The sequence below is a fragment of the Rhinoderma darwinii genome, chromosome 3 (assembly GCF_050947455.1).
Source record: "Rhinoderma darwinii isolate aRhiDar2 chromosome 3, aRhiDar2.hap1, whole genome shotgun sequence".
Classification (NCBI taxonomy): Eukaryota; Metazoa; Chordata; class Amphibia; order Anura; family Rhinodermatidae; genus Rhinoderma; species Rhinoderma darwinii.
Genome location: NC_134689.1, coordinates 154,367,317 through 154,380,560, shown reverse-complemented (window position 1 = coordinate 154,380,560; position 13,244 = coordinate 154,367,317). Strand labels below are relative to the sequence as shown.

General features: G+C 42.6%; 1 long non-coding RNA gene across 1 annotated transcript in view; it reads left to right on the top strand.

Moving 5' to 3' along the window:
• LOC142747889 (uncharacterized) overlaps positions 1–8,678 on the top strand; it is a 118,855-nt gene extending 110,177 nt beyond the window's left edge. Inside the window, exons 3-4 of the long non-coding RNA XR_012882082.1 lie at positions 6,471–6,570; positions 7,884–8,678. This is a non-coding gene — a long non-coding RNA (uncharacterized LOC142747889). The remainder of the gene's footprint in view (positions 1–6,470; positions 6,571–7,883) is intronic.
• Positions 8,679–13,244: the final 4,566 nt, after the last annotated feature.

Here is a 13,244-nt window from a genome sequence, read left to right as displayed (position 1 = left end):
ACTAAACATAATCACCCTGATCCCATTCCTGTGCCGTCCGATGGCAACACAGATCTGCTCTCTTCTGAGCAGGTCTGCTGGAGCTGAACGACGCAAGTGGCGCATCGTTGAAAGGCGCTGATTGGCAGGGCAGAATGACTTGCCCCGTCAATCAGTGCCTTTCAACCATGGAAGATGCGCAATGACGTCATCGCGCCGCTAGCGTCGTTGAAAGCCGCTGATTGGCAGGGCAAGTCATTTTGCCCCACCAATCAGCGTCATTGTAAGGTGCTGAATGGTTGGGCACAGAACGTGCCCGGCCATTCAGCCCTAATGCATGTATTTGTACCTGCGTGCTATAGATGCTGGTACAATTATTGCAAAAGGCAGTGGCTGTCGCTAGCACCGGGTACCCTTCCGGTACTAGCAATGCCACGGTGCATGAGAGCACCCGTGCCGCCCAGCCCATAAATGTTAGGGGCTCGGCAGGGCGGGCCCCATAGTAGCGTCGCTACCGCTGTAGCACCCATAAAGTCTGCTAGCGGCGCCACCGGCCATATGGGGAGGCGTGTCGGCGGGCGGCAACAGCGGTTGTTACGCCACTGAATGTAAGTGTGTCCATACATGAAGAAAAAACTTGCAGAAATTCCTGCACGGCCTAGAAATACGCATCAAAAAACGCATGCGAATTGCTACAGTTTTGTGGCAAGTACAGATGGAGCACAATGTTTTTAGGAAAATTACTAAAAATTATTCATAAAATTACATATTATCTAAATCCGGTTTTTATTATGAACATATTTTTATAAACTTGTTGATGGTGTGTTTTTATTTATTTTTTTATTTACTATCCCCATAATAGAAATCTCGAAATTTTCTATTTTTCACACTCCCCTGAAGTGAGGAGGAGCTTGATTGAAGCGACGGCCGAGCATGCGCCCACAGCTCCATTCAATGTTTATGGGACTGACGGAAACAGCCGAGTGCTCCTCACATTCAAAGCCCTCATCATTGCGGCCAAGACGTGAAAAGGAGCGAGGATGGGGGTACTCCCATTCTTGCGATTTTAATATCCTTATAAAATATATTTATGTATTTCCTTAAATTGAACCTATCAAATAGAGGGTTGGTATCTATAGTGGCTCGTTGTTTAGCACTTTTGCCTTGCGGCACTGGGGTCCTGAGTTCAAATCTGACCAAGGACAACATCTTAATGGAGTTTGTATATTCTAAATGTGTTTGCTCACACACTGCAGAAATATACTGATAGATTGTTGGCACTCTATAAGCAATGAGAAATAAAGGGAAAGCAAGATGTAAGGCTCTATGCCCACCATAGAAATCATCTGCAATTACGATCCTATTCACTTCTATGGACCACGGACACCTTCCCATTTATTTAAGGCAAGGTGTCCGGGCCGTAGAAGTGTACCGCAAATGGGAGCATAGGCCAAGAATGCGGGCGGCTGTTGGCGGCGGCCGGCCGTGCCTGCAATCGCGGCCCGTGATTATGGGCACGGCCGTGTGCATGGGGCCTGAGTCAGCAGTATTATAGGAAGCAAATGAACATATAGATCTTATATGGCCAATTTACTATCATAACATAAATTTACCATACCTCCCAACCGTCCCGGATCCGACGGGACAGTCCCGGTTTCTCACCGGGGTCCCGCCGTCCCGGGCGGTCTGCAAAATGTCTCGCTGGGCGCTGCAGCTGTATCAAAACAGCTGATCGCTGCTGACAGGCGCCCTGCATGCCAGGCGACTGCAGCAGCGATCAGAAGAAAGCAGGAGTCTTGCGGCGGTGTTCTCACTGGGATCGATGCCGGCACGCGAGTGGACCAGTCCAGTCATCTGACCTGTGATCTGACCTCACCGGTCAGGTGACTGGACTGGTCCACTCCCGGGCCGGCATCGATACCAGTGAGAACGCCGCTGCAAGACTCCTGCCTTCTTCTGACGCTGAGTGACGTCAAAGCAGAGCTACCTCTACCGCTCTCCGCTCTGGCGGCATTGTGGCACAGAGTATAAGGGGGTTGTGTTGCGCTACCTACAGGGGGTCTGTGTGTTGAGATATGTAAAGGGGGGGCTGTGTGTGGAGCTATGTACAGGGGGGCTGTGTGTGGCGCTATCTACAGGGCGGCTGTGTGTGGAGCTATCTACAAGGGGCTGTGCGTGGAGCTAACTACACGGGGGCTGTGTGTGGAGCTGTCTACAGGGGGCTGTGTCTGGCGCTATGTACAGCGGGGCTGTGTGTGGAGCAATCTACAGGGGGGCTGTGTGTGGAGCTATCTACAGGGGGCTGTGTCTGGCGCTATGTACAGGGGGGCTGTGTGTGGAGCTATCTACAGGGGGGTTGTGTGCGGAGCTATCTACATGGGGGCTGTGTCTGGCACCATGTACAGGGGGGCTGTGTGTGGAGCAATCTACAGGGGGGCTGTGTGTGAAGCTATCTACAGCGGGCTGTGTGTGGAGCTATCTACAGGGGGGCTGTGTGTGGAGCCATCTACAGGGGGGCTGTGTGTGGAGCCATCTACAGGGGGGCTGTGTCTGGAGCTATCTACAGGGGGGCTGTATCTGGAGCTATCTACAGGGGGGCTTTGTCTGGCGCTATGTACAGGGGGCTGTGTGTAGAGCCATCTACAGGGGGGCTCTGGTGGATGATTTTTCCATTGACCGGTAGCAGAGTTACACAACTGGAAAAAAAAAATCCCCATCATGTAACTCTGCTACCTGTCAATTGAAAAGTCATCAACCACAGGGTCTCCCTCTTGACTTTCATTGTTCTCAGCCTTTTGGTTTGTCCTGCAGCTGCTGCCGTGATGAGCAAATGTTATACCCAAGTTTGGAAAAGTAACATAAAGACGACATAACCGGATCCATAATATCTGTGATATCCAGACAGTCTAGAGATCTGCAGTGAGAATGTGCGCTTGTTATTTGCAGAAGGATCTGGCCGTGATTTGATGTGTTTATGCGGGATATTGGGTGTGGTTAGGGGCGTGGCTTAAAATGTACCTCTTTTCCGAATTCAAAAGTTGGGAGGTATGATTTTACTTTGGATGACTGTTATTTTGAGGGCGTATTTTATTAACGCAAACAGCAGCATACACAGCAAAGAAATCAATGCACTGTGTCAAACCACAAGTATTATTAATGGTATTCAGTTCAATTAATTCAGAGATGGGCGACTCTGAGAATTTGCTGTTTAAAACCATACTTCCCAATTTCCCTTCTACGCGATTAATGGCTGTGGCAGGCACCATGCACGTACACACAGTCCTGGCAGAACGAAAAAACTGATTCTGCTAGAAATAAGCTGTTTCCTGCTATCCCGCATATAATGGTTGCATAATGCTCATTGCAAGTGGTGTCATCCAGGCAGGAGTCATTTTAGCTAACAATCAATAGCACACAGCAGCAGTTCGGAGACAGGACTGAAAGCAGGAAAAACACAATAAGTGACTATGTTGGCGCTGCCCACTCCCCACATTCATGCTTCTTTTCCCATGTGTTGCTTTCTATATATAGATCCAGTTCTCCTAATTGACAGAAGATCATGCTGTGTGTACCAAACTCCTAATCTCCATTTCACACATTCCTCGTAAGGCAGAGCGAGGCAGCTAATCAGATACAGACGATTATTACAGTATACTGAGAGAATAAGGGTTGTGATCCTGACCCTATATTTATTCTCTCTCTTTTGTCACACTAACAACTTTCCACTAAGCAGTATCCATGGTGAAGAACAGATGAATATTAGCGCTAACAGTATGCTTTAGTGTTTGCAATGATTAGGCTGAATTTATGGATGGGTATTTAATAGAACTGTTATATTATTGATGGATTTATGATACTGGTCTCCATATATTTTGCCAAAGTTAATGTATCATTTACCCATAATAAACACCATGGCCTCATTTCACCATAATACTTGTTTGTATATTTCTTTATTACAGTTATAAGATTATCATTTATGGTTGTTATTATTATGGTGCCTGCAATTCCATGTATCACATACTAAAAGGAAATGCTGCTAAAGTTAAACTAATCAATCTCTTTAAAGGGGTTGTCCACTACCGGACAACTGATAACCTATCCACCGGAGAGTTCATCAGTATACGATCAGTAGGGGTCCAACGCCTGGATCGATCAGCTGCTTCGGCTGCCTGGGGGCATCGGATGTCATTGCACAGTATGCAATGTATGGAGCCGGAAGCAGTTGGCTCCGTACATTGCATAGCGGCCGTGCTTCAGAACTGCAGTTCTGCTCCTATTCACTTGAACAGGAGCAGAGCTGCAGCTCGGCTGTTATTGTGACCGGAGCCATCTGCCTCCGGCATGGACGTCCGGTGCCAGGAGGCAGCCGTACCAGCTGATGGGGTCCGGGTGTCAGACCCCCACAGATCGTATACTGATGATCTATCCGTTGGATAGGTCATCAATTGACCGGTACTGGACAACCCCTTTAAAGGTATGTCCTGGAGCTACATAAGGGAAAATGGCAACGTGGAAGTGTATTGCTATATTCCACTATGTAAGTGCTTAGGTATATTCAAATGACAACTTTATATTTTAAATGCTTAGGTGTAACTTGAAGCTCCTGAGCCCCAATGCAAAATCTGTAACAGGTCCCCCCACCCGTCATGTGCCATTTATAAAGCCGCTGTTTTCTTATGTAGCAGAAGGGCCTTTGGACCCCACAGACACCGGGGCCAGGGTGAGTCCAGTACCTCTGAAACCTCTACAGTTAAGCCCCCGGTTAAATGAATGTGCTTTTAACAGCCCAATTAAGGACTTATGCACATGGCAATGCCATGTGCACAGACCATGTATGTTGGCATATAGAGTCTGTAATAGGCACTGAGTGTGGCACCATATTGTCCCAAAGAAGTAATGTTTCTAGAGAAGAATACATCTGTGATACAATATCAAAGCATGCCATAAAACCTTTGTGGCTAGATATAAAATTGGGGGCATGTAGAGGTTTAAAGTGTAGCTAAACGTTTGACAAACTTCTGACATGTCATAGTGACATGTCAGATTTTTGCATTGGTGGGGGTCCGAGCACTGAGACCCCCACCAATTGCTAGAACGAAGCAGCTGAAATGCTCGTGTGAGTGCTTAGCCGCTTCATGTCTGTTCGGCTATTTCCGGAAATAAATGTATCTGTGTACGGACTCAATAGAAAGTCTATGAGCCCGTACTCCAATACATCGGCTTTCCAGAAAAATCTGTACAGACACGAAACAGCTGAGCGCTCACACGAGTGCTTCAGCTGCTTAGTTCTAGCGATCAGTGGGGGTCTCAGTGCTTGGACTCCCACCAATCCAATCTTCTGACATGTCTCTATGACATGTCAGAAGTTTGTCAAACATTTAGCTACACTTTAAGGTGCATAGTTGCCTATGACCACTGTATTATGGGTCAGCACAACAAAGAAATATAGCCATGTATGGACCTTAATGGTAACTTCTACAGAGCACTAGATGACCCCAGTGACGCTGGTCAGTATCCAAACTACTAAGATTTCTATATTATGAAGAGTTTATTTCCAGACAGCCTTTTAATGGGTGTCTCCAGAATGGTTTTTCCTCTATTTGGGACCTCAGAGGTATATTAGACCTGATAAATTGCACATTTCCCCTTATCTATGGCAATGCCCAATTGGCAAGTTGCTACTGGTGATTCAGACTTAGCATAAATAGCAACGGTCTTAACTAATGCACTATCATTTGTCACCATCTTTTCCATGGTCAGCTTCTTTTGATATTTAACTTTAGGCTTTTTCAAATGAGTTCATTTCACATTTTTTCCAAATGAAAAAGTTTCCTTCTTAAACATATTTCAGGTTTTTTTTGTATTAAAATACACACATGAGAAAAAGTCCTCAGTGTATAAATGCTCACATGCCTTATGTTATATTTTGAGATCATGTAGTATGGGATTATTAACTCAACACATACAAAAAAACTTCAGGCAACTCAACGTTGAGTCATTGTAATTCAAAGTATCCATCCAACATGAATAAAAAATGATGACTTAATGATTGGATAAACATACAGAACCTATGTCTATGCATTAACCATTTATTCACATGAAAAATTAATGGATATAATCTTGTTTTTCATTTGCAGAAGTATACAAATTGACCTTTTGGAAATATGCCTATGGATAGTTTCTTGAATCAATGTTTTTGTAAGCTTTGAAATTGCAGGGAGCATTGAAGATAATGGAAAATGTTCAGACAATGAGGAAAATCTAAGTTAAATTGCAACTGTGTCAGCACAGCCAAATATATAATGATTAATATAAATAACCAGAAGTGTAAAATTCAGAAGCAGGCCTTGTTCAGTAAAACAAATTATTATTTATTTTATTGCACCATTAACTTCCTGTAAATATAAAATACAGAGTGCTTAAAATACATAACATAAAAAACAAATAAGTACAGTTCTGGAGGACTATTTCAGTTTTTCTCGTCAGATTAGAGTGCCAGGGATGCCAATTGACGTGTCTAATTCTGTTGGGGCAAACGAAGTACAAAGCTGAAGTTACTGTGGGAAACAGTGGCTGCTTCTGCATCATGAAGTGAGTATATGGTAGAGTAGTAGAAGAGAGCCTGAAAGTGTCTGAATATCAAGTCTTTTGGGACTCCTACATGTGTGTTAATTTCTGGACTGGGACAAACATTCAAGAAGGGGGGAGAGAATGTAAGCAGTTTTTCATCAGATAGATTGAGTAGCGTGTTTGAGAGGTTACATGAGAAGAAGAGGCAAGTTAATATAGGTCTAGCGTGTGGCCCTCCTCGTAAATGGCGGTATAGGACCACTGTGATAGGTCGGAAAAGTGGCACAGGGGCTTCCTAATTATGGGTAAGTCTCAAATGCCATATTTTTCAACGTATTTATGCTAGAAAATCCTACCATGAACTGCAAAAAGGATGCTGCATGGGTGGAAATAACAAAAGAGCTAAGCTGGTGCTCATAGCAGCATCTTTTTGGAAAGGTAATTTTAAAAGGTATCTAAAAGTATATGGAGCCATATCATAGATGGATGGATGGATGGATGGATGGATGGATGGATGGAAAGATAGATATTTAAATTCCCCTCTAATTCCTTACTGTGGTTCTTAGATTAGCAAATTATCCACCAGTTTCCAGCATCTATGCCCTTTCTCCGCTCTTCTTGTACCAGTCTAGAGCCTGCTGACCAAAAGAAAAGTAGCTGCCACTTTTTCTTTCTACCCAAAGATTTATATAAGTTTCCATTAGTGTTTAATATTTGGGAAAATATAATTTTATTGTGTAACACCATTATAAGGGATTCACTGCCTGTCTAAACGTTTACAATTATTTTAAACGTTTAAATGCCCTACTTTTTACAATTTTGTCAATAAAATTATTTTAAACGTTTAGACAGGCAGTGAATTTCTATATTAAATTTAAACGTATACCTTTTACACTGATATCTATGGAATAACACCATTATAAGGCCATTATTTTTGTATTGGTGGAGGTCCAGCTTTCTGGAGTGCCAAGGTCACTTCACTGTTGTACAAGATACAGTGGCACTGCTGTGCCTGTAACTGCAGTACCTGCTGCATGTATGATTTGCTGGGGGGCTTGATACAACGTTGAAGGGGCCCTCATTATGCCGATCAGTGGGGGTTAGATATCATAAAAGTAAAACAACACTCAGCCATCTCTTTACTAAGGACCTGCTTTCGTAGATGTAAACTAGCAATAATATTCTCTAGAATCCAAATGGAGGATGCGCACCATTATGTTGGTTTTCTAACCCTGTTACTTGTGTGGGTATGTCTTGTGCCGACTCAACCCCTTACCTGAGTTTCTTTGCAAATAATAATTTCCTTTCAATTTAGGCATTATTTTTCTTCACAGCAAGACATCTCCCCTCAAGATATTATAATTCATCAAGTCGAAAGCTTATCAGTGAAGGACAAGATATCCCAGATGCAAGAGGACAGCTGTATTATACAAATTAAAATACAAATAGACGAACAATTTATATTTCAGGGCTGTTGTCCGCAGTCCAGTAACAGCTTATTAAAATCCTATTACTTCTGATGTATTTGCCAGAATCTTGAAGAGTGGGATGAAGACAGTAGAAAACTAGAGCTGATCAGCTAGTTGGCTTTGAGACAAAGAACAAAGAGTCATTTATTAAAGCCTACTACTTGAAAAGGGATTAAAATTGATATTTTATTTGAGATGCTCCTCCACATTTGCAAAGTAAATAGGGGAATGATTTGCATTCTCCAGCTGCATAGTCGACCCTATTAACACATAACAAGTAAGTAACGAAAGAGTATTAGTGAAATTATGCTACAGGTTACTATGTTTACATGGCATGGATGGAGAAGTGATTGAAAACATAAAAGCAGGAGCTAAAAATCACACAGTAGGAGTAGTATAAGGTATATACGGTCATTAGGATATATGGTCATTAGCCCTGATACCCCTGAAGACACTGCGAGTGCAGCAAAGCATGTTGGGAGGGGGGGCTTTTCTGAATTTTTAGATCGATGCAGTCTTAGACAGCCAGGGCGTACAGACAGCTATCTACATTAGTTAGTTAATCTATACACCATGCCACCGTATAGTGGACAATTTTCTCTCTATGCTCCTTCCATAGCTAGTAGTACACTGCTACCTAGCCTCAGCAATGAGGACCTTTGCTGTCTGACTACATTGTAATTTTAGCCTTACATGTGGTTCGTCATTTTAGTTTAATTAATAAAGATAACTATTATTTCCTATATTTAGACTAGTGTTATTTGTTAGTTGGGAATAAAACGGGCTTTATTTGCCTCTGGCATTTTTTTGTAAATTAAAAGTATAAGGTATATATTCTGCTAAATTAGTGATTCCCCAAAAATTACCACGAGGGAACCTTTGGGGCGAGAACAACATTACTCACCCTTACGCCTATTTTCACCTCATGGTGAATAGCAAGGGCTATAAAACTTTCTATAATTTTAGATACTGGCTGAGCTTTGCCTGCCCCCTTGCCAAACACCTTTGAGCATATCAAAATAATTTTGCCATCCCTGCTGTAAAAGTAATAGCTCATGCTTCGGTTGTCTTCTGGGGAACTCTTCAATGGTTCTAAAGTGAAAAAATTAACATAAGGCGCCTCATAGTGTAGATATCCATTGTCTGTCAGATAATTGACACAAAGCGTAAGGTGGCCACCTTGAGTGGTTGTGCAACAGCAGGTGGAAAGCAGCATGACATAAGTTTGTTTATTTCCGTCAGATGATGCTCCTCTAGTGTGCCAGTTGGTGAGGCCCGTCACCACCTCTGGATAGATGCTCAATGAAGGAAAAGATTATTGAGATTTAGGTGCTGCTGAAGCGGAATAGTTGACAAAGCTGTATTGAAATTTTCTTTTATTGGTAATAATAAAAAATAATAACAATTTTTATTACCAATAAACGAAAACACTGTCCTAAATGTGGCTGTACACATTAGAAACATTTCATCCAACTATCTAATGTATATGAGGAATCCCAACTCTCCCCTGATGGCAGATGTCGGGGGAAAGTAGGCTTAGGTATGTTGAATTTAAATATGCCGATCCTTTTTTCCCACGGGAACTGCCCCTCTCCCCATTTGTAAACATGCGCGCTCTCTCAGCTGAGAGTTGGGCCAACAGCTACCTTATGTGTATGACCAGCTTAAGAAATGGAGAGCATTGAACTACTCAGTGAAGGATGCTGCCCTTATAACAGATGTCAAAAAATAGTATTATACTTGGAGAATATTTCCCTTAGATTGTCTGGTTTTGCAGCACAGTCAACTGATGGGAAAAGACAAAGAGATTCTACTCTATTTTAATTTGTAATTTAATATTTTCTCTCATTACATCAATCTAACACATTAGGCCAATTTAGACAGGCAGAGAAATTTTGACATGATATGATAAGAATACATTTTCTACCCCAGAAAATGAAATTGTATTTGCAACATAATTATAAGCCAACTTACCATTTACAGGGCATAGCATAAAAATAACCACCTATAGTAAAATCACAATCTATATCTGCCACATTATCCATAGGTTTTTGGTTAACATTAGTCTCTGCTTCAAAGAATTTTACTACTGCTGTTAGAACTTTACTACGACTATTTCACTATTGCTTGTTCTTTTCTAAATTATAAAAATAAGTAGGAAATACAGGTGTTTACCACATATGAGAACTGTAGCATCACGAAAAATAAAAGCCAAAAACATATTAGCAAATTTGTTTAATATATGCTAATACAATATTATCACCACTGTGAAAAGCCCCACCGTGTGCATTAAAAACGTATTAAACAATTACTCCAAGTCCTGATTCAGTTGTGAACCCTCTATGACTGGGTGTACTACAAAGATACCAATCTGGAATCAGCGTTTAAACATTGGTGTAACAGTGGTTTAGACCCTCGAACACACCGGAGCCCGCGATAACTGCACCAAAAACTCCTAATGCTCAGGTACACAACAATGCCACTGTCCCCTACGCTAAAATTCCTCACTTGAAACCAACCCTACGCGTTTCTATACATATCATCAGGGGTCTGTAACTTGGTCACTCTGGCCAGGATGCCAGCGATATTACTTCAACAGCAGATATTCTGCTGTACACCACGGAAGCATGCTCGCATAGATATCAGCGGCATGCTTCACTACGGGACTCTGAGATACTATAACACATAACTCCTCCCCAAGCCTCGGCGGCGCACTCCGAACCAGCCAATCACACTCACCCACCAGATTCGTGACGCCTGACCATGTGACTCCCGGCTGTCATCTGACATACCCGGAAGCAACATCAACAACATCAGAACGAACGCGCAGGCGCAGTGGAGGCTGTAGGAACCCCTCATTGCCGCACAGGAGCTCATTGTAATAGAGGATGGAGTATAACGATAATAATAAGTTTGGATAGATATTGCGGATCAGCTCAAAACCGCAACTGGACTACCATAGATAAAGCACCATCCCTGTAGATACATATTGTCTGAATGATTGAGCGATAAAATGTCTACCACGCTTTGGAATTTTGAATCACTTACTGAACTGAAGAACCAGGTCTCTTAGCATTAAATGGCATAATGCAAGCTGCTGTACAAAGACTTGGCACAGCAGCCATATATCTGCCTAGAAAACCCTCATGATATACAACCGATAAGGATGCATATTTAGATAAAACAGGCATAATTTGTCTGCTCGTTTAGCCCTTCAGGCTGTACACATTCCAATCTATAAATCCATTGGGCTTCTTTACGCAGAATAAGGTTGTCCCAATCCCCTCCCCGCTTAGGAGGACGTATTAGTTCAATTGCCTGAAATGTTAAACATTCTGCTCTGCCCTGATGTTTATCATGTACATGTTTGGATATAGGAGTATCTCTCGAGTTAACAACATCACCAACATGTTCTCTAATCCGGCGCCGAAACTGCCGCACCGTTTTACCCACATAATTCAGGGGGCATTGACATGTTATTAAGTAGACCACTCCTGCTGTCTTACAATTCACAAAGTCTCGGATATCATACTCCACCTTTGTAGTAACACTTTAGAATTTTTTCCCACACTGGATATAATCACAAGCTTTGCAACTGCCACATCTATGTGTGCCCGGTACCTGCCTATCCAGCCAAGTTCCTTTTTGTGTAATGGGGTCAAAGCAACTCTGCATCACCCTGTCCCTAATGTTTTTACCTCTACGGAACGTTACTGAGGGCCATTGTGTGATCTGATCCGCCAAGTCCATATCAGCACTTAGGATACGCCAGTACCTTTTTAAAATTTGCATAATTCACACAATGGCCCTCAGTAACGTTCCGTAGAGGTAAAAACATTAGGGACAGGGTGATGCAGAGTTGCTTTGACCCCATTACACAAAAAGGAACTTGGCTGGACAGGCATCCTTATCGGTTGTATATCATGAGGGTTTTCTAGGCAGATATATGGCTGCTGTGCCAAGTCCTTGTACAGCAGCTTGCATTATGCCATTTAATGCTAAGAGACATGGTTCTTCAGTTCAGTAAGTGATTCAAAATTCCAAAGCGTGGTAGACATTTTATCGCTCAATCATTCAGACAATATGTATCTACAGGGATGGTGCTTTATCTATGGTAGTCCAGTTGCGGTTTTGAGCTGATCCGCAATATCTATCCAAACTTATTATTATCGTTATACTCCATCCTCTATTACAATGAGCTCCTGTGCGGCAATGAGGGGTTCCTACAGCCTCCACTGCGCCTGCGCGTTCGTTCTGATGTTGTCGATGTTGCTTCCGGGTATGTCAGATGACAGCCGGGAGTCACATGGTCAGGCGTCACGAATCTGGTGGGTGAGTGTGATTGGCTGGTTCGGAGTGCGCCGCCGAGGCTTGGGGGAGGAGTTATGTGTTATAGTAACTCAGAGTCCCGTAGTGAAGCATACCGCTGATATCTATGCGAGCATGCTTCCGTGGTGTACAGCAGAATATCTGCTGTTGAAGTAATATCGCTGGCATCCTGGCCAGAGTGACCAAGCTACAGACCCCTGATGATAAGTATAGAAACGAGTAGGGTTGGTTTCAAGTGAGGAATTTTAGCGTAGGGGACAGTGGCATTGTTGTGTACCTGAGCATTAGGAGTTTTTGGTGCGGTTATCGCGGGCTCCGGTGTGTTCGAGGGTCTAAACCACTGTTACACCAATGTTTAAACGCTGATTCCAGATTGGTATCTTTGTAGTACACCCAGTCATAGAGGGTTCACAACTGAATCAGGACTTGGAGTAATTGTTTAATACGTTTTTAATGCACACGGTGGGGGTTTTCACAGTGGTGATTGTACCCCTGTTTTTAGAGAGTTATGAAATAAACTTATATATTTTACTCATATATCACTTCAGTGAATTTACAATTTTTTCATATTTGTGGGAGCGCAAATCATATGTATCGTTCAATACAGTGAACTAATACAATATTAACTTAAAATAGTCTAAGCTGTGTGAAATGGACGCTGCTGGGATACATTATTTTACCACACTACACATGAGTTAGTGATTAGCAGAAATTAGACAAACAGAGCAAAGTCCATCACGCAAACTGCGGTACTGAACAAATCAACTACTATTGTGTACCAGTCCATCCATGGTTAAATAGGTGTTATTTATTACATGTCCCTAATGTGTAGGCCAGTCCTAGATTTTCTTGCATTGTCTCTTCAAATGCAGTAAAGCTATAATAGTGGCTACCCTA